Raw genomic sequence first — 10,000 nt, 5'->3', positions numbered from 1 at the left:
GAGATACAGCAGCTGAAGGTGAGGTCACAGGTGAGTGGGGCCCACTAGTGGATCTAGGTCATACTAAACAGTTGTTTAACAAAGGAGTTTCAGAAGCTTTGCCCTGTACCAAGACACCATGTTGTTGCTGCGTCACGCAAGTCCCATATTAATGTTGCTGTGCAACACCAACAAGTTTATGCAATAAAGATACCCACGTGTCTCGTTCATCCACTTGTCGGTATTGTAGACCATCACTGGCAAGAAAACCCATTATTTATCTGACTAGTCTACCATCAAACTTTCCTTGAAGGGATCGTGCCTCGACAGAGAAGAACTGGGAAACTAGAAGTGTCAGGAAATAAATGCCCACCAAGTGCAGGTAATTGGTGGAAAAAATAATAAAAATGGCCAAAATGACCCTGATTCGGAGAGCCATGAATGCCCGACAAAAGCGGATAAATGGAGAATGTGCGGGAGCTCAACCCCCCGCGGATACAATTAGGTAGAAACGCACTCCTGGGCGCTCTGGAATAAACTGAGTAACTGGAGTGAAAGTTGCATAATGGAATTTAATGTAGACTTGTTGTGTAATGGAAATAAATCTCCAATAATAACCTCCAATCATAGCTCCTCCCCCCCGCTCCCCCCTCCCCCCGCTCCCCCTCCCCCAGCCGCCATCACTCTCCTTCCTTCGGTCTTTCTATCTTTTCTTTTCTCCGTTTCTCCCTCCCTACTTCACTATTTTCTCTCTCCCCAGTTCTCCTCTCGCCCTTGATTATTGTCTCCCCCTCTTCACCATTCTCTTCCCTCTCCATTCCCTCTTCTCTTCCTTCTCTCTCCATCCCCTCTTATCTTTCCTCTTCCTCCATCCCTTCTTCTCTTCCTTCTTCTCCCTCTATTTTCCTCTCTTCCCTTCCTACTCTTATCTTAGTGTTTATCAATGTTCTTCACATTAAACCTAACCTTGTTCAGTGGAATTAGACACAGGTTTGACAGTCAGGTATTCAGAACATATCGCCTACACAGTAGGCTCGATTAAAGGCTCCAGTCTGATGCTTCAGCTTCACATCGTTCAAGACCACGCAGGTGAGTCCCTCTTCAGATGACTGAGGGACTGACTCCCTCCTAGAAGTATTATAGCTTCAGGGCTGATGGATCGACCGTATCATCTTTACTACTCTGTCTCTCCGTGTTCTCCACCTCTGTGTTCGACTGGTGAAGCTGCTGTGTGGGCCTAACGTTCTGAAATAAGAAGGATACCTGACTGTTGCACATGTCGAACTTATTTGCGTGTATACCATTGTTATACTGCCATTGTTATGCTACCACTGTTATACTGCCATTGTTATGCTACCATTGTTATACTGCCATTGTTATACTGCCATTGTTATACTACCATTGTTATACTGCCATTGTTATACTGCCATTGTTATACTGCCATTGTTATACTACCATTCTTATACTACCATTGTTATACTGCCATTGTTACGCTACCATTGTTATACTGCCATTGTTATACTGCCATTGTTACACTACCATTGTTGCACTACCATTGTTATACTACCATTGTTATACTGCCAGTGTTATACTGCCATTGTTATACTACCATTGTTATACTACCATTGTTGCACTACCATTGTTATACTACCATTGTTATACTACCATTGTTATAATGCAATTGTTATACTACCATTGTTACACTACCATTGATATACTACCATTGTTATGCAATTGTTATACTACCATTGTTATACTACCATTTTTATACTACCATTGTTATGCTACCATTGTTATGCTGCCATTGTTATGCTGCCATTGTTATACTACCAGTTATACTGCCATTGTTATACTGCCATTGTTATACTACCATTGTTATAATGCCATTGTTATGCTACCATTGTTATACTACCAGTTATACTGCCATTGTTATACTGCCATTGTTATATTGCCATCGTTATACTGCCATTTTATGCAGCCATTGTTATACTGCCATTGTTATACTGCCACTGTTATACTACCATTGTTATACTACCATTGTTATACTACCATTGTTATGCTGCCAGTGTTATACTACCATTGTTACACTACCATTGTTATACTACCATTGTTTTACTACCATTGTTATAATGCAATTGTTATAATGCAATTGTTATACTACAATTATACTACCATTGTTACACTACCATTGTTATAATGCAATTATTATACTACCATTGTTATATTACCATTATTATACTACCATTGTTATACTGCCATTATACTACCATTGTTATACTACCATTATACTACCATTATACTACCATTGTTATACTACCATTATACTACCATTATACTACCATTGTTATACTACCATTGTTATACTGCCATTGTTATACTGCCATTATTATACTACCAATGTTATACTACCATTATACTACCATTGTTAATCTACCATTGTTATACTACCATTGTTATACTACCATTATACTACCATTGTTATACTACCATTGTTATACTACCATTGTTACACTACCATTGTTATACTACCATTGTTATACTACCATTGTTATAATGCAATTGTTATACTACCATTATACTACCATTGTTACACTACCATTGTTATAATGCAATTGTTATACAACCATTGTTATGCTACCATTGTTATACTGCCATTGTTATACTGCCATTATTGTACTACCATTGTTGTACTACCTTTGTTACACTACCATTGCTATACTACCATTGTTATACTACCATTGTTATAATGCAATTGTTATACTACCATTGTTATACTACCATTGTTATACTGCCATTGTTATACTGCCATTGTTATACTGCCATTGTTATGCTACCATTGCTGCACTGCCATTGTTATGCTGCCATTGTTATACTACCAGTTATACTGCCATTGTTATACTGCCATTGTTATACTACCATTGTTATAATGCCATTGTTATGCTACCATTGTTATACTACCAGTTATACTGCCATTGTTATACTGCCATTGTTATATTGCCATCGTTATACTGCCATTGTTATACTGCCATTGTTATACTACCATTGTTATAATGCCATTGTTATACTGCCATTGTTATACTACCATTGTTATATTATCATTGTTATACTACCATTGTTATACTACCATTGTTATACTACCATTGTTATACTGCCATTGTTATACTGCCATTGTTATACTGCCATTGTTATACTGCCATTGTTATGCTACCATTGCTATACTGCCATTGTTATACTGCCATTGTTATACTGCCATTGTTATACTGCCATTGTTATACTACCATTGTTATAATGCCATTGTTATGCTACCATTGTTATACTACCAGTTATACTGCCATTGTTATACTGCCATTGTTATACTGCCATTTTATGCAGCCATTGTTATATTGCCATCGTTATACTGCCATTTTATGCAGCTATTGTTATATTGCCATCGTTATACTGCCATTTTATGCAGCTATTGTTATATTACTATTGTTATTCAGTGTTATAATACCATTGTTATCAAGTGTTACATTACCTCTCCCTATCTCTTATCTTCAGTACTGATCATTCAGACGGGGAAGGAGAGAGAGAGAGAGAGAGAGAGAGAGAGAGAGAGAGAGAGAGAGAGAGAGAGAGAGAGAGAGAGAGAGAGAGAGAGAGAGAGAGAGAGAGAGAGAGAGAATTATGTGTGTTTTTATCGTCACTGGTTTTTATCCGTCGACCACCTTATTTAATGGTGGTGCTGAGAAGGTAGACAACGACTAGTGTATCGTCCCCATTTCCTGAGGGATGGCCGCGGTGCTGCCGAGAAAGGCACACTCTTCCCCGCCGCAATTATTCTCCTGGAGGAGTATTTCCTGTCGCTAAAGTGTAAAAGATGACGAGGTGGACCTGTAGCTCTTCCCGATCTGTTTGTGTAACAACGCTCTTCCAAAAAGGGAATCAGGTTTCAAGCCTTCCTTCCTGTTTGTTGCTTTTGGAGACCGCGATGATGTATCTGGTTTGCTGCGCCTCCTTGAGAGAACGTTTCGCTCCGTGGAGAGCTTGATCAAGCTGCAGCTTGAGTATGTGTCATAATGTATGTCTTGTGTGATCAGATGTTAGATGTCTTACCTCTCTCTGTTTCCAGAGTCCATACTCGGTCTCCTGTCAACCCCACCCCCCTTTCTCCAATTTTCACAATCTTGTATTTGTGTGTACTTATCTAGTTGTGGTTGCAGGGGTCAATTCACAGCTCTTCTGTGTGTGTGTGTGTGTGTGTGTGTGTGCATGTACTCACCTAGCTGTACTCACCTAGTTGAGGTTGCAGGGGTCGATACCAAGCTCCTGTGTGTGTGTGTGTGTGTGTGTGTGTGTGTGTGTGTGTGTGTGTAAGTTACATAGATTATCATACATAGCAGCATGTGTGTAGAGAACCTGGGATAACCCAGAAAAGTTGGACAGAGTGACTTCCATTGTGTATGCATGTACGTACGTCTTCGTGCCCACGGAATGCCACGTCATATCACTTAACATATAGTCACACCTTAATAACTCAGAGTACTTCTTAATGGATAGTCTTGACACGGAGCGGTGGGCGGGCGGTGGATAAGGCAACCCGGGGCGATTAACTGCTGTTGTGGCGGAGCCCCACTAATGGGCAGGATAATGGAGGCAGCAGTGTGATGGATGTAAGACACCACCAGGAGGAATGCTGACCATTGTTGATGTTGATATGCAGTTTTAGAAATAGATGATACGGAACTTATAGAGATGAATGTGATTAACCAAGGAGAAAAAGGAGGAAGAATGTTGCAATGTATACGATTCTTATATAGTGTAACACTGTATATTACTAATGCAGTCATTATAATGGAAAAAATGGTTTTGAGAGCTTTCTAAATACATTTTCATAGGTAAAAACAATACAATAGGCTGTTTATGTCATTTATTGAGACAAGGTTTCGTGCATCAGGGACTACGTTCCAGAAGACTACCTGGAGAGTGTTTCCAGGGGCCACACCCTCGCGGCCCAGTCCCAGATCTGACTGTTGATGCTAGCCGTTGGGAATCCAACATATGCACTATAGCCCGGCTGATCAGGAACTGACTTGAGGAATTTAAGCTCTCTCTTGAAGACAGGCACTTGATAATCCTTTTTATGTATGAAGGCAGGGTTTTAGAGCGACCTGCTCTGAAGCCATGCTATCTTGTTTCTTGAAACTCAACGTCAGCGCTGTCGATCAATGTTATTTTTTTGCGATTTCTTTACTGCCACCTCTGTGGAGTGTGGCTACGTCAGTGGTTAAGAACTCTGGCATGATTTCTGTGTCTAGGGTCCTCCTCCACAGAATATTCAAGGCATGAGACAATGGTTTCTTGCAGTTCTTAACGAATATGGAGTTCCAAGAGTCAGGACCAAGGATAGAGTACAGGAACATGCAATCAATGTTTTTTTCAAAGTGGGGTAGAGGTTATGTCTTCATTGCAGGTTTCATCTGCTTTAAGCTGGACCCCGATACTGGCTGTGTTATTTTGCATATGAGAAGCATTTTGCATTTCTTTTAAACTTATTTATGGCTGTGTGAGCTCTCTCTTTCCCGGGCTTTGTATGGTTCATACAGTTTGATCTCAGTTTTTTCCATTTCACCTAGACAATATTTCTTTTTGTCCTTCAGAAAGTCTGCAGCCTTTGAGAAGTTCTGTAATTCTTCGTCTTCGCCTGTTGAGTGACCGCCTCTTCCTTCCTAACTTACATCTTCTCTTTTTTCTTAATGGTACGTGTCTGGAGCATACTTCTAGCGATATTTGGCTCATCCTTTCCAGACACTGGCTAAAGTTCATGTCAGTCTCATTTTTATTCCAGTAAAGTTTCAGTAAGGTCATGATCTGTTTGATTCCAGTTGATGTTTTTGTTATTGAAACTGAATCTATTAAACGCACCCTCATGACTGACTGTATTTTACTGTTGAAGGTCAGTTTATATGGAGATATGAACCTCCATTGGGTTGTGGCCTGAATTAGTTGTTTTTTGATACTATTATTTTCCAAATCAGAGATTCATTATATGTGAATACAGTCCAGTTGAATTTACTACAGTCTTAGTAGTTCAATACACAAATAACCCGCAGACAGAAGATTGAAACTACTGACGACGTTTCGGTCCGACTAGCCACATGGCTGGTTAATCGTCCAAGTCCTACCGAAACGTAGTCATAAACTTCAGTGTCCAGTGTTCGGGTTATTTATGTATTGTTCCAGTTACAGTATTGTGACTTTGTTTTCTTTAATAGTTCAGTTGTGTTCATCTGAACTAGCTCCTGGGATTTTCTCTGCAAATACCGTCTGTGCTACCTACTTCCATTTTTGATATCGTAAACTGAAGTCACAAAGAAGCTGGTATATCATCTGTGGTGCTAATTTAATGCAATAAAGTCCCTGGTGGGCGGAATGTCTTCTCAATAAAACGAAATAAAATGCAGTTTGTGCATTGTCTTATTCTTCAACTTGTCGGCTTTCCAGACCATTTACATCACATACTCGTCGATATATCACTGGTATACCTGCATTTTCTTAGTCCCCTCCCCATTTGACAAGAAGCCTAAGGTCACTACCTCTGAGGGCGTCCAGAAGGGCAACCTTCACACACCATTCATTCTCCACACGCTGAGCAGCGGAACCTGCATTGTCCATGACCAGAGAGCTGAACTTCAGATTCCTTGATGCTAATCGGAATCAGCATGATGGAGGCGCAATAAAGGTAAGCACCATTCATAGTTTAGGTATGATGGTGCACCTAGAAGACGGGAATCTGCAGAGGTGCTCGTTAACAGCCAAGAAGCAGAACCATGAAGTATGAAGAAGCACACGCACACACACAAACACACACACACACACACACACACACACACACACACACACACACACACACACACATTACTTCTAGTAACTTAGAAGGAGAGCCAAGAATATACTGTAGAAGCAAACAGTCTAACTTTATATAACTCATAAATAAAGGTAACGGAGTGAAGGAGGTGAAGATCTGTCTTACGGAGGCAGAAGTTTATACACCCGACTACATGAGTGACACATGTGGGTCTGACGCACCTGTTAGAGTCTGGCTCACACACACACACACACGCACACGCACACACACACACACACACACACACACACACACACACACACACACACACACACACACACACGCACAACCCAACAAGGTCAGTCATCATATTCATATGACCGGGAAGAACCCCGCTGCCTCTTCATCTAGATATGGAGAACATTGCGTGGCAGCATATTTAACTGAACACAAGAAGGTGAACATATGCAGGAACACTACAGCAGGTCTACTGGCCCGTACTAGGAACGTCCTGCTCAAACCCAAACTTTCTAACTTAAAAAATACCTATTCTCAAGGTTTAAACTTTAATAACCTTACAAATAAAATCAGGAACTCCAGTTCCTGATTGTCGCAGTCTCTGATTCACCCCTAACCCCCGTGGATCTGATGGGACACTAGCTACAGCGTTCAGCACCATCACTTCAAATGTCCACCTGCCTGAAGCCATGGTCCAATTCTCTGTTTCGTTTTCTTTCGTGAAGCAGACAGACCAAGATTTTTATTACGGGCAAGTTAGTAACCCAGAATAACCCAAGAAAGCCAAACACTCTGGCGTATTTCCACTGAGGATCTTTGATCCTCTTTATCCAGGATGTGACGACCAACAGTAGGCCACACCATATAAGAATATAATAAAGAATATAAGAGGATAAGAAAGGAGCACTGCAGCAGGCCTATTGGCCCATGCTAGGCAAGTCTTATTTACTTCTTGGTGAGCAGGAGACTGGAACATAACCTTCGCCTCGTCCAGGATTGAGCCCAGGTCCTCCGATCGTGAACCGACAGCTGTATTCACTGAGAGCTGTGAGGTTTATGTCACATCTGTCTCATTATGTCGCATCTACACCTGGAACATTCTGGAGGGACTGGTCCCTAATATGCACACAGAAATCACTCCCTACGAAAGTAAAAGACTTGGCAGGCGATGCAACATACCCCCAGTGAAAAGTAGGGGCGTCACTGGTACACTAAGAGAAAACACAATAAGTATCCGGGGCCCAAGACTGTTCAACAGCCTCCCACCAGTCATAAGGGGCATTACCAGTAGACCCCTGGTTGTCTTCAAGAAGGAGCTAGAAAGATACCTCAAGTTAGTGCCGGATCAGCCGGGCTGTGGTTCGTTCGTTGGGCTACGTGTGGCTAACAGTAACAGACTCGTTGGTCAGGCCCTTATCCACAGGGAGGCCTGGTCGTGGACCGGGTCGCGGGGGCGGTGATCCCCGGAATGCTCTCCGGGCAGACTCCAGGTAGATGTGAATGTCGTTTCACCTATGACTTACAAGACAAGAACTCAAACCATCGTTTGTATCAATCACAAAACAGAAACACTCGAGAAGGATGGAAAGAGGGATCGAAACGTCGTCCTAAATAACCTTTTCATAACTGTGTGACTTATGCCGCAGCATGTTTTTAAATAATAGTAATTCAGAGTGTGTTGCTTATCTGTCCTCGTGCCTGGCACTACTTTTCTTTTTTGGCACTACCCTTCCTCGTCCATGGCACGACCTTTCCTCGTCCTTGGCACGACCCTTCCTCGTCCCTGGTACGACCCTTCCTCGTCCCTGGCACGACCCTTCCTCGTCCCTGACACGACCCTTCCTCGTCCTTGGCACGACCCTTCCTCGTCCTTGGTACGACCCTTCCTCGTCCCTGGCACGACCCTTCCTCGTCCCTGGCACGACCCTTTCTCGTCCCTGACAGGACCCTTCCTCGTCCCTGACACGACCCTTTCTCGTCCCTGACAGGACCCTTCCTCGTCCCTGACACGACCCTTTCTCGTCCCTGGCACGACCCTTTCTCGTCCCTGGCACGACCCTTTCTCGTCCCTGACAAGACCCTTCCTCGTCCCTGACACGACCCTTCCTCGTTCTGGCCACATCACGTCTTGTTCTAGACCCAAAAAAGGGGGCGAAATCGAAAAAGAACCTGACAGGGAAGAGATAACTTCAGGAGAGAAGACTCAGGTACTGACCGATGTTGACAAAGATGAGGAAGCAGGAACAAAGATGCGGTGGAGAGAGAGAGAGAGAGAGAGATGCGACAGAGATGCGACAGAGAGGTGCGCCAGACAGAGAGGTGCGGCAGTGAGGTGCGGCAGAGAGGTGCGGCTGATAGGTGCGGCAGGTAACAGAGGAAGAAGGGTGGGGCTCTTCTGCTCAAGATACCAGACAGGAATACCAAAAAGAATCGGGAACAGGAATACGTACATTACTATTTTTATTATTAATATTAGCAGTAGTAAGTGTTAAGTGGATGATAATAAGCTCAGGACTGAGCTTAGGCAGGTGAGGATAATTGGGCTAGTGAAAAATCAGGTCAGACCACCACGGTTCTAATGGTCCAGTTGGACCATGAATACCAGCACCAAGCCATGTACCCTCCGCCCACCCTTCCACCCACCCTCAACCCACTCACACACTCAATAAAAAATATCGTTCTCCCAGACTTCGGTATCGTCCCGGCAAAAATTCTTTCGCCACCCAGAACGTGGAATCCAACACAACAATAGAGAAATTACGAAAAATTACGAAAGCCTAATTGTGGAATTCACTTAACTTACAGTTGTCTCCCACGATGACTACCCTGGGAATTTGTTCTGTTATATATATATATATATATATATATATATATATATATATATATATATATATATATATATGTATATGTAGGTTTAAAAATGTAGTGTTAGAGTGTTCAGCAGAAGTTTGTGGTTACAGGAAAGTGGGTGCAGGAGGGAAGAGGAGCGATTGGTGGAATGATGATGTAAAGAGAGTAGTAAGGGAGAAAAAGTTAGCATATGAGAAGTTTTTACAAAGTAGAAGTGATGCAAGGAGGGAAGAGTATATGGAGAAAAAGAGAGAAGTTAAGAGAGTGGTGAAGCAATGTAAAAAGAGAGCAAATGAGAGAGTGGGTGAGATGTTATCAACAAATTTT

Source organism: Cherax quadricarinatus, chromosome 15, assembly GCF_038502225.1.
Source record: "Cherax quadricarinatus isolate ZL_2023a chromosome 15, ASM3850222v1, whole genome shotgun sequence".
Lineage (NCBI taxonomy): Eukaryota > Metazoa > Arthropoda > Malacostraca > Decapoda > Parastacidae > Cherax > Cherax quadricarinatus.
The sequence above is the reverse complement of the archived record's forward strand: the minus strand, read 5'-3'. Positions refer to the sequence as shown.